The sequence below is a fragment of the Notechis scutatus genome, chromosome 5, assembly GCF_049901735.1.
Source record: "Notechis scutatus isolate UNSWTSFEM ecotype Mainland chromosome 5, rNotScu1.2, whole genome shotgun sequence".
Classification (NCBI taxonomy): Eukaryota; Metazoa; Chordata; class Lepidosauria; order Squamata; family Elapidae; genus Notechis; species Notechis scutatus.
Genome location: NC_142013.1, coordinates 66417327 through 66430384, shown reverse-complemented (window position 1 = coordinate 66430384; position 13058 = coordinate 66417327). Strand labels below are relative to the sequence as shown.

Genomic DNA, 13058 nt, shown 5'->3' with positions numbered 1-13058 from the left:
TTCTATGTGCTTAATTCTTTCTAACATCAAACAAGACAATATTTGTTGAGAACATAATCTCCATTAGATTCACCACATCATGATATGAATGCCAACCAACAATTTTTATTTTAGTGATTCTCATCACTCTTACGCAATGCTTGTAGAGTCAATAGAAATGCTTGTGGGGAACTTACAAAAGGAAAAGAAAATGTTTCTATGAAAAGGCCTGCCTTAAAATAAATGTGAACAATGAGAAATCAAATACTTGCAATAGATCATTGTTGATCCAGTAAAGATCTGATAAATTTTAAATTTATTGTCTATGTAAATTCCCAACTTGTTTTAAAACTGCCTGTAGTATTATATTTTGATCTAATTTGTCCAGATATGATTAGAAAATATTTCTAATCTAACAAGCAATCTTCCAGAGTAAAATAGTGTGTGTGTCTTCAGTTCAGCCACTATTATACCTGTGGGGTAGCATATTTATGATCAGTCGATTCAAATTCCTTTTCATGTTTGAATGCCATCAAACTTCAGTCCAACTTATGTAGAAAAACTGAGTTGTTCTTTTGGCATACTGTGTCAACATTTCATTTACAATCCTCTGAAAAAAATCAGAGTGTGTTCTCTGTGAGCGTACGTAAAAGGGAACATTAAGACAGGGACGGTAGGCACATTGGTGCACTTATGCATGCCCCTTACAGACCTCTTAGGAATGGGGTGAGGTCAACAGTAGATAGTCTGAAGTTAAAGTGTTTGGGGTTAGTGGAAGAAACCACAGAGTCAGGTAGACTATTCCAGGCATTGACCACTCTGTTGCTAAAGTTTTTATTTCCTGCAATCGAGTTTGGTGCGGTTTACCTTGAGTTTGTATCTATTGTGTGCTCGTGTATTGTTGAGGTTGAAGCTGAAGTAGTCATTCACAGGTAGGACGTTGTAATGGATAATTTTATGTACTACGTTTAGGTCAGAACAAAGGGGGTGTAGTTCTAAGTTATCTAAGCTTAAAATTTCAAGTCTGGAGGCATAGGGTATTCTGTTGTGAGTAGAGTGGAGGAGTCTTCTCGTGAAATATTTCTGGACTATCTCGATTATATTAATGTCCAATATGCAGTGCGGATTCCAGACAGATGAGCTGTATTCAAGAATTGGTCTTGCAAATGTTTTGTATGCTCTAGTTAGTAGTACAATATTACTGGAGAAAAAGCTTTGCAGGATTAGGTTAATAACTCTTAATGACTTTTTGGCAATGTTGTTACAGTGGGCTTTAGCACTTAGATCATCAGAGATGAGAACTCCAAGATCCTTGACAGAGTGAAGGTCATCTACAAGGTCTTGTCCGTCCAGCTTGTATTTTATTTTCTGATTTTTCTTGCCAATATGTAAGACAGAACATTTGTTTGTTGAGATTTGATGTTGCCATTTGTTTGACCATTCTGACATGTAGTCAAGATCTTTTTAAAGTGTAGCAGCATTGTTGGTGGCATTAAATAGTTTTACTTCATCCACAAAAAGAATGCAGTTGCTTTTAATATGACACAAAGGTCATTTATGTAAAGTATAAAGAGAGCTGGTCCTAGAACGCTGCCTTGGGGGACACCACTATTGACAGGTACAGGATTTGATAGGACATTCCCTATTTTGACCATTTGTTGCCTATTTGACAGAAACGCAGCTATCCAATTATGCAGGTGTCCAGAGATGCCATAAGATTTTAGTTTTAGAAGTAGTTTGTTGTGTACCACTGAATCAAAGGCTTTACAGAGGTCTATGTAAATTGTGTCTATTGCTTTGCCCTGATCGAGTTGTGTAGTCCATATGTTTTTGCAGTGTAGGAGTTGCAGATTACAGGATATATTTTTTTCTGAAACCAAATTGTTTGTTAGAGAGTAGGCTGTTTGTCTCTAAGTGGAGGGTAATGGATTGGTTAATAATTTATTTCGTGACTTTGCAGATGAACGGCATAAGGAGATTGGTCTGTAATTTTCAACAAGGCTGGGGTCCCCCTTTTTGAAGATGGGGATGACAGTGGCTATTGAACCAATGTAGCATGCACTGACTGGTCACAGTAACACAAAAATTCAATTTATGGATATTAACCAATTGTGAACACAAACTTTTTCACCTTGGTATGTGTAAGAGGTCAGAGTAGATTCCTTTAAATCCTATGTCTAAGGCACTTCTTATATTACCCTCACAATAAACGTATGTGTATTATTGGTTTTGAAATTCAGTTTCATTGTTTCAGGGAACATGCCACAACATAACAAATTGTAAAAGGCAACATTTTCTTCTGTTTGCTAAATCCCCACAAAAGACATTGAAATGACATTGTAAAACTTATGTACTTCATCCTGTTGCCATAATCATAAAATATGGCGGCCTTCAGCCAGGATTCACCATCTCAAGGCTACATTTTCTTCTGATGTTGACTCATTCTCTGGATTAAATGGATGGATGCAGGAATTCTTTGTTGTCAATATATTAAAAAGCACTTAAGAAAAGGCCATAAATTTTGAAATTCTAAATATAAAAAATGAGCAGAATGCTTCTTAAACTACAGAATGAGAAGAGATCACTTGCTTTAATGGGGCTTAGATTTATGCCTTACTTTCTGGCTTTATTAGCATTTCTTTACTGTCTGGAAAACAAAACAAAATGAAGATGATTCCATTTTCCTGAAATCCTATGATGAAGAGCACCAAACCATCATGGAGAAATGTGAAAGAAACACACTTTTTCCATTAAGGTTAAATGGACTTGACTGCTGCTTGGATACTGCATGGTCATTTAACTAATATTAGTATTAATATAATATTAATATTTCCATTGGCAGCTGAAAGTATGTCATTCACACACTTCTGAACTTGAAGTGGAAAAGAATGAAACTTTGATTTTGGGTTTTACTGATCAGACTGATAGATCCTTATAGAAATGGCTATATCATTATAAAAAAACAAAAAGTTGAGATTTGATGTTAATGCCCTTTTTCTTTACTGGGACAGAGAGAGTCAGAAGTCAATGCTTTATCTTTTTCCTAATCCTTACTCTCTTCCCTTTCCCCCCTCCCATTTCCATTGTTTTTCTATTTTCTTTTGTGTATTATATGTTATTTTATCTTATATTTCAATAAAAATGTTAATGGGAAAATATGTCATTCACTAGACTTGAAATAATATGCCACAATTTCAGGGATAATAGGTTAAAGAAGAATAAGAAGCTTGTGTGAGACTCAGCTTCAGTGGTGGGATTGGAATAATTTAACAACCAGTTCTATGGCTAGGTAGGCATGGCCGGTTGGTCATGTGACTGGGTGGGTGACATCACTCATCACACCCAGCCCCACCTCCCGGCCACTCGCCTCAAAGGCAGAGGTAGGGTTCAGCCAGTTGGGGCTAATCCTACCACTGGCTGGACCCACCCCTGCCCATTTTTTGGCCTGTTTTGGGGCAGTTTTGGGCGTTTTCAGGCCATTTTGAAGCTGTTTTCAGGCCATTTTGGGGGCTGTTTTCAGGCCATTTGGGGGGCATTTTGAGGCCATTTTTGGGAATCTTTTGGGCTATTTTCAGGTCATTTTGGGGCAAAAAACAGCCAAGAAAAGGGCCTGAAAAACAGCTGAAAAATGCCCCAAAATAGCCCCAAAACAGCCTGAAAATGCCCCCAAAATAGCACAAAAAGCAGCCTGAAAATGGCCCCAAAATGCCCCAAAACCAGCATGAAAAATGGCCAAAAACAGGCCACTTTGCAGGCCAATTTCTGCTCATTTGGGGGCTGTTTTCAGGGCAATTTCAGGGCATTTTGGCCCAAAAATGGCCCAGAAAACATCCTGAAAATGTCCTGGAAAATGTCCTGAAAACAGCTCAAAAATGCCCTGAAAATGCCCCCAAAATGCCCTGAAAATGCCCCCAAAATGCCCTGAAAATGGCCGGAAAATAGCCTGAAAAACAGCCAAAAAACCAGACCATTTTTGGGCAGGTTTTGGGCTGCTTTGAGGCCGTTTTTCAAGCCATTTTCAGACCGGTTTTCAGGCCATTTTCAGGCCATTTTGGGGGGCAATTTTTGCCTAACAAACAGCGCAAAAAATAGGCTGAAAAACAAGTGGGCACAGGGCCAGCCTGTGGAGGGATTTGCCAATTCGCCGAACTGTGCAGAATCTTAACTTCACCTGAACCAGCAGCAGCCCACCTCTGCTCGACTTGGTAAGAAACTTCAAAGGACATATGTCTTGGATTCTGGTAGTTTATTCATTTATTTTGTATTATTTTATTTTTAATACAAACAATCCATCATACATTAAATAGTGTGTCATTTGGGTACAAATGTTTTGTGCAATAACAATTATAATTTTCAGCCATAATCATTACATTGATACTAATTCTCTACTCTTAAATTATTGCAAATATACATAATATGTCTGATTTTTATAACAGTGCTCCTCTTAACTTATTCACTTCTATAATCATATTTTCTATTTGTTAATCTCTAACTTTCATATTTTTTCTCTAACCATCTATAAAATGATTCCCATATCATATAATATTCAGTTTGTTCCTTCTCTTTAATTGCAAGTTCATTTCTGCACATTCTAATATTTTCCTTATCATACTTTCATCAGTAGGAAACTTTTCACTTTTCCAATTTTGTGCAGATACAATTCTAGCTGCAGATAAGACATGAATAATCAATTACACATTCTCTTTACTATACATTTCAGGTAAGATGCCCAACAAGAATATTTCACATTTTAAATCAATATGCTATTGTGTCATCTTTTCCAACCATGTGTGTATTTTTGTTCAATATTTTTTGGCTTCTACACATGTCCACCACATATGAAAATATGATCCAAGTGTCTGGTGGCATTTCCAATGTTTATCAGATTTATCTTTGAACATTCTTGCCAACCGTGCTAGCGCATAATGCCATCTATAAAACATCTTATACAAATTTTCTTTATATGCAGTTGACATTGTTAATTTATAATTTCTATCCCAAAGTTCCTGCTATTTATCTAATTATATGGTATAACCAAAATTTTAGCCCCTACTATCACTGTCTCCTTCACTTGCTTTTCTTCCAATTTAATACCTAATAAGTAGTTATACATTTTTTTTTATCAATCTTTCATCAGTTCCTGTTAGGATCTTGTCCAATTCTGTTAGCTCTCTTATGTGATAAAAACCACATAACTTTACATCTTTTTCATATCTAGACTGTATTTGTAGTTATGAATACCAGGCTATTTCGATCCCTTGTTCATTCAATTCTTGCTTGGTTTTGAGCTCACCCTTAATCTTATGTTTCTCAGTTCAACCCACTCTTTCATCCATGTTAACACCGCAGCCTGATAATATAATTCCCAGTTTGGTAGACCAAAACCACCTCTAATTCTTGTATCCTGTAGCATTTTAAAGTTAATTCTCACTTTTCACCTCTGCCAAATAAATTTTACTATTACTTTATTAAGATCCTCAAAATATTTTTCCCAGTTTTATCAGAATTACTTGGAACAAGTACAATAATCTCGGCAATACATTCATCTTAATTGTAGCTATTCTTCCTATTAATGATAATTGCACATTTTTCAATTTTTCCAAATCCAGTTTAATTTGTTGTATAAGTTTATAATAGTTATTTTCCTTAATTTTTACACATCTTGCTCTTAATTGTACCCCTAAATATCTTACTTTTCTAGTGATAACAATTCTATTTAAATCTTCAAAAAACTCTTTCCCTAGTCGAATAGGAATTGTCTGGAAAAGATATAAAACTCTAGGCAATATATTCATCTTAATTGTAGATATTCTCCCAATCAATGATAGTTGCAGTTTTTCCCATTTTGTCAAATCTGTCGCGATCTGCTGTTTGAGTTTAACATAGTTATCTTCCTTCAGTGTACTACATCTTGGTGTAATATGTATCCCCAAATATTTAATCTTGTTTGTGACCTGTATTTTAAAAATTTCTTCCCAATCTTTCTTTCGTCTTGCTAACATATTCTTTGTTAATATCTTTGTTTTGTCTTTATTTATTCTCAAACTTGCTACTTTTCCATATTCTTCTTTTTTTTTAATTAATTTGGGTGCTGTTTCCAATGGGTCTTCTAATATAAATACCAGGTCGTCTGCAAAAGCTTGCAATTTATATTCCTCCTTTTAAATTTTCATTCCTTTTTTTTCTCTTTCTTTTCTAATATTCCTGTTCAACACTTCCAATGTTAACACAAACAGCAGAGGCAACAATGGACAGCCTTGCCTTGTCCCTTTTCTTATATCTATAGATTCTGTTAATTCTCCATTCACCATCACCTTTGCAGTTTGTTCATGGTATATTGTTTCAATGGCTTGGATAAATTTTTTACCAAAGCCCATTTGTATCAATTGCAGTAAAATAAATCGCCCACTCACATTGTCAAAGGCTTTTTGTGCATCTAGAAACATCAAGGCCATTTGCTTCTCAGGGTGTGCTTCATAATATTCCAGAGTATCCAAAATAATTCTCACATTGTCTTTGATTTGTCTCTTTGGCAGGAATCCATTTTGATCAGTATGAATAAAATTATTTAAGTATCTTTTTAGTCTTTCTGCCAAAATTGAAGCAAATATTTTATAGTCTGAGTTCAGTAGAGATATAGGTCTATAATTTTTAACTTGCAGGTCTATACCTTCCTTTGGTATAAGTGTAATGTATGCTTCTGACCATGTTTTTGGTATTCTTTTCTTCAACATAACTTTATTCATAACTTCTAAAAGATGAAGATTCAATATTTCCTGAAAAGTCTTTTAAAATTCCGCTGGAAAACATCTGGACTTGGTGCTTTCCCAACATTCTGTTTTTTAAGGCTTCTGTTAATACCATCATTGTTATATTTCCTTCTAACATTGTTTCAATATTTTTAGGTATCTGAGGTAGGTTTGCTTTCTGTAGATATTGCTTAATTTTTTCTTCTTGAATATTCTCTTGAAAGTACAGTTTTCCATAGTAGTCTTGTATAATTTGCTTCTTCTCCTCATTTCCATAGCAAACCTATCCTTTATTTATTTATTTATTAATTGACTAATCCTTCTTGCTTCTCTTTTCTTTCTCAGTTTATAAGCTAGCCATCTGCCTGGTTTGTTTGCATCTTCAAAGTAATTCTGTTTAGCATTTTTAATTTTTTGTGCTAGTTCCTCTTTTCCCATTAATCCCATTTTATGTTTAATTATATCCATTTTATTTTTAATATCTTTTTTTGTGGGGATTTCTGTAAGTCTTTTTCCAATCTTTTATAGTCATCCTCTAATGTCTTAATTGTCTTTTTCTGTTTTCTGTTTCTTCTCCTAATATAATCTATTATCAAGCCTCTTGTGTAGGCCTTCACCGTGTCCCAGAGATTCTGTAAAGATGTATCCTCTTTTCTATTTTCTTTGAAGAAGAAAACAAGCTCTTTCTCTATTTTCTGTTGAAAGTCTTTTTCTTTTAATATCATATTATTTAAAGTCCATCTAGATCTCCTCCTGTATCCTTTCCAAATAACTGACACTGGATTATGATCTGCCCAAGTGCTTGTTTCTATTTCAATCTGTCATACATTAATCAATAATTCTGCTGACATCCATATCATATCTATTCTAGACCAGGATGTATGCCTGTTTGAATAAAAAGTATATTGCTTACTTTCCGCATTTCTCTCTCTCCATGCATCTTTTAAGTTAAATTCTTCTATTATTCAAAGGAAGGATTTTGTAGTATCTTTCTAACTTTCTTTGTTGTTTTCTGTGTTTTATAATCCAACCGGTCATTAATTATTCCATTAAAGTCTCCCATCATATAAATATTAACATAGTCCAATTCAATTATTTTCTTATGTAATCTTCTGTAGAATTCTTCTGGTTTATCATCCGTGGCATAAATTGCAATTAGAAGTGTTTTAACGTTGTTATCCATTATTTCTACCATCAGAATCCTTCCATCATCATTTGTGTAGATTAGTTCTGCCAAAATTGTTTCTTTAATATATAATACCACACCTCTTTTTTGGGGTTGTGCCAGTGATGTAAATGATTTCCCTAGTTTTCCTTGTTTTAGTATATATTCATGTTTTTTAATATGTACCTCTTGTAAGCAGATTATGTCAAATTTTAATTTTTCTAATTTGTGAAATACTTTCCTTCTTTTAGTAGCCAAATTAAGTCCATTTATGTTAATCAAAATCAATTTTCTTTCATCCATGTTAAGCTTTATAAAAGGGTTTTATTGTTCTAGTAGATCTCAATTCTTGTTGTTCTCTGGGTTTACTGCCTATTGCACCTTCTTCTTTTTCTTTTTCAATTACTGCTGTACGCTCCTCTTGAAATTCAATTAGTGACTCTTCCTTTCTTTCTTCTTCCTCCTTTCTTCTAAAGTATTCTAAGTAGAATAGCTCAGCTTTTTCAACTGTGTCAATTCTGTGTCTTTGTTCCTGCCAAGTGAACAAGAGGCCTTCTGGCATCAACCATCTGTAGTTTACTCCTCTTTTAAGTAACTCTTTAGTCAAGAATAAATATCCTCTTCTCATCTCTCTTACTCTTCTTGGTATCTGTTTCAGCACCACAATTTCTTTGTCTTTATATTTTCTCTCTCACCACTTGGAGTATCTGTGTCTTAATAATCTTCTTAGTAAATCTAATGTGAACTTCTCTTGGTAGTCTATTCCTTGTTGCATATCTTGTATAGACACGAAACACTTCATCCATCCCATCCATCATCTTTTCTTTGGTTATTTCCAGTGCTTCTGCCAATATTTCTGCCATTATTTCAGCAAGGTTTTCACCTTTTCCTTCTTCTATATTTTAGGGAAATCTTAGATAAAATTCTGATTTATCTATTTCTCATCCTAATGGTTCACATCTGCCCCTCTCGACATCGCTCAATCGAATATCAATGTCTCCAATTTTCTTATCTCTTTGTATATCTTCTTCTTCAATTTTTTTTTAACTCTGTCTTCATATTTCATCATCATCTGTTGAATATTTTCCACTTTCTCATCTGTCTTTTCTATTTTTTGCTCAATCTTCTGGATTCCTTGCATAATCATCTTCTCTTTCTCTTTTTCCTGTTGTAATTTTGTCTGTATAGATTGTTGTCCTCCAGATGATGAGGGGGTTGGTATCGAAGAAGGTGGAGCTGTTGTTTTTCTACTCATCTTATAATGCTTATCTGTAAAGAAAGAGAGAGAGAAAAAAAAGAAAAAAAGAGGAAAAAGGAAAAAAAAAGGGGGGGGAGACGAAGGCAAACAGTTGCCACTCCAAAGGAAAAAAGGAAAAAGAAAGTCTTCAGGCACTTGTATACCTTAATCCAATTAGTTACAATGGTAAATGTAAAAAGTAAAAAATCAACGATAAAAAAGGGGGAAAAGAGAAAGAGAAATATTCTATATGTTCTTAATAAACAAAAAGAAAACAAAAATAGAAGATTTACATTCTGGTTCCTGGTTTAAAAAGTCAACATCCAATGAAAGAGAAAAAAAAGCCCAACTAGTGGGAGGGGAGTAGAAAGGGAGGCAAAAGGTAAAAAGCAATTCTAATATAAAACAAGCCTCTGCCGCCAAATATCCAAGCTCAGAGTTTTTCAAGGTCACTTCAATCTTCTTTCTTTCAACTTCAACTCCAGACTCCAGCTGTCTGTTCACAAATGAGCACCTGAATAAACAAACTGCCATGCTCATCTCTATCTTTTCCAATACACAGCTCAGAGTCCTTGATTGTAACACAAACTAGTGAAAGAAAAAAGAAACAATGTATCCAAGCCTCTGGGTGGCAGTGCTACTTACTTTCCTTCACTTTCACTTCCCCCTCCTCAATCTACAGCCAGGAACTAAAAGAAAAAAAAAGTAAAGTCTTTTCCCCCTTTTTTCTAAAAGGGAGAAAAATAAATCTTAAATCAAGCAGAAGAGTCTTAATCAATTTTTTTTCAAAAGGATTGTTAAAAAAAGGAGAAAGAAATACAAACAGAAATAAAAAGATTAAAAAGTGCCAATCCAGCTTAAAGTTAAACAGCTTTGCCAAGTTCAACATTCCAAATAAAAAGGGAAAAAAAGAAAAAAACTTTCACTTTGACAACTAATCATGCCGCTTAAACTCTTTCCTCTTCACTTTTAATCCACTTTAATTTTTTCAGGGTGTTCTCTCCAAGAAATAATAAGTAAAAGTTCATCTCCCCAAACTGACACACTTTCTTCCAATCTCTTCTGTTCCGGAATTGTCCCAGCTTCAGCTGCTTGGAAGTCTGCTTCTCCACCGCCAGCAAAAAGGGCTTTCCCTGGATCAATCAGGGACTTTGCGATGTCCCTGGGATCAACAGGATGTGCCCTTGTCAATCACCGTCTCTACGGGACGGTTTAGGTCTGTGGGAACCGACCAGCAGCTGAGATATCGATGGTGATCTTGGAGGATCAAGATCGCCCGTCCAACTGCTGCGACGCCAGCTCTGCCCTCTCTCCGCTAGGTTTTCTCCCTTTTCTTCTTCCATAATCTGGAATCTTAAATAATAATCTGCCCAATCCATCTCTAAAGTTATTATTGGTCTTTCTTTCTTTTGATCTGCCAGTGTAAGTCTGTAATCTACCTCTCCCACTTTTTTTCTGTTGTTTTAGCTTTCTCTTCTAACTGGTCTAATTGTGCCATGAAACCTGATACCCCTGATGATTCCTCACCCTCAGATGCACTATCAAAACCACCCGGGGGCACGTATGGTGGAGGATGTGGCGCTTCCTCCGGGCAACTACGCAAGACCTGTACTGCTTTCTGTAACTTTTTAAGAGACACATTTCGTATTAGCAGGGCCCTACAGCATCGCATCTTGAGCCTTCTAAGCCAAGGAGGAGGGTGATTCAACAAATCAAGCCAGACGTCTATGTATGGGGCCTGGTCTGGATGCCCTAGAGTAGGGTGAAAGACTAAGCGGTGTACTTGTACTGTTATGGGGATATCAAGTGTGCCTATAGGGGGCCACTCAAAACCAAATGTTGGCCACTCTGTCTTGCAAAATTTCCGTAGTTTCAGCCTACTCCACTTATAACCGTAATCCTGAGAGTGATATGCCTCCTTAAAATGTTTCAGCATAACCTCTAGCGGGGTCACAGTCTTGCTTTCTCCACCACCCATGAACCACCCAAGTAACCAGACAAGACAGATGAGGAAAGGGGTTGGAAAGGAGGGTATGGGGTCCCTCCTTTTCCAGGCACACCAGAGAGTTACACACATCCACGCCCGGCCCAGGGAGCCGGATGCACACGGTCTCCGATGGGAACTGCGGACGCCACTTGTTTTCTACTGGCCCACGGTGCTGGACACTCACAGTCACCAATGGGAACCGCAGTAGTCTTTCACTTCAACCAAACCTGACAATTCCGCCCACCTTACCTTAAGAGAGGGTGATCAGTCCTCTCCTCCATCCCAGCTTACAGGGAGGGATTATTACCCAAGTTCAATACTTGCCTGCAGGCATCTTCCTTCTCCACAGCTGGCCAGACGATGTCCTGGTCTCCTCACCTCTCACCTGTGGTTCTTGGAAGAGTCAATCGCCGACACCAGAGAACAGCAGTCTGAGGAAGTCCCTCAGATTCAAAGGACCGATGGCGCCTGGGATGTTCCCTTCAATTCACCGATACACTGGCAGTCGGGATGGACCCTCCAGAGGGCCTCAGGGCCCCTTGTCTCCTGGCATAAATGTTGCAGAAAATCTTGATTCCAATTAGGACACAAGACCACGAAAGGTGGGAGAATACAGGTGTTTATTTGCGCAAAGCGTTCAGAGCATTCACATGACAAATTCTGAACCCACAGCTCTTCCTGAAACAATGCTTTTATACCCAAAATGACATCAGCCAGAACTTGGGCATTATTCTTAACACTATTCACCAAATAAGGACACTTATACATATTTCTATTACATATTTCTATTACATATTTCTATATATGGATTATAGTAGAGGAAATAACAAGTACATTTCAGAGTTTCCAGTTATCTTACACCATTCGGTTATTTTCCACGTTCCACCCTTGTTTACGGCTATGTGGTGAGCTTTAGTTCCTCGGTACAGTTGGAATACAGGAAGTTACAGATATTTCTTAATATGGCTTGCTACAGGAAGTTACAGATATTTCTTAATATGGCTTGCTAATAGTAACAGAATAATGTTTTAGATACTTTTATATGAAAAATGTATTTCATCCCTGTTCTTCCCCTGCTTCAATGTGACCAGCAAGCCACGCCCAGCCAGTCACATGACTAGCAAGCCACGCCCACCCAGTCACTTGACCAGCAAGCCACACCCTCAAATTAGGCCACACCCACAGAAATTTGAATCCCACAACTGGGTGGGGGGCACTGAGGATGAGTTTGTAGTACCAAGGGGGCAGTGGACTGAAAATGTTTGGGAACCACTGCATTTGGTTAAAGCCTAGAAGAGTTCATTTTGCATTAAGGCCAAAAGTAGATGCAGAATTAGATAAATTAATAGCCCAAGGGGTTCTTGAACCCACAGATTTTGCAAAATGGGAAACCCTTATTGTGACAACCCTAAAGCATGAAGGTTCTATAAGGATTTGTGCTGATTATAAAAGTACCATAAATAAGGCCTTGCAAACCAAAGTGTACCCAGTGCCAATAATTCAACATCTGTTGCACTCACTGGGAAAGGGTTCTTGCAAAACTTGATATGGCCCAAGCCTATCAGCAACTACCTGTTGACAACCATACCATGGAAGGACAAACAATTGTCACCCATCATGGTGCCTTTAAATGCAAAAGATTGCAATTTGGGGTTTCAGTGGCTCCAGGTTTATTTCAATGTCTTACTGAGCACTTACTTCAAGGCATTCCGGGGGTAGTGCCCTACTTCGATGATGTTCTTATTTCTGCATGCAACAAAGGTGAACTCTGCAAATGCCTCAGAAGGGTCCTAGCCTGTTTTCAAACAGCAGGCCTTCAATTGAAGAAAACCAAATGCAAATTTGCAGTCAGCCAAGTAGATTTTTTGGGATCCCACATAGATGCCAAGGGTATTCATCCCATAGAATCAAAGGTAAGAGCCATTAAGGATGCCCCAACAC

General features: G+C 37.0%; 1 pseudogene; it reads right to left on the bottom strand.

The window, feature by feature from the left end:
• Nucleotides 1-683: 683 nt before the first annotated feature.
• On the bottom strand, nt 684-11108 carry LOC148130515 (uncharacterized; annotated as a pseudogene).
• Nucleotides 11109-13058: the final 1950 nt, after the last annotated feature.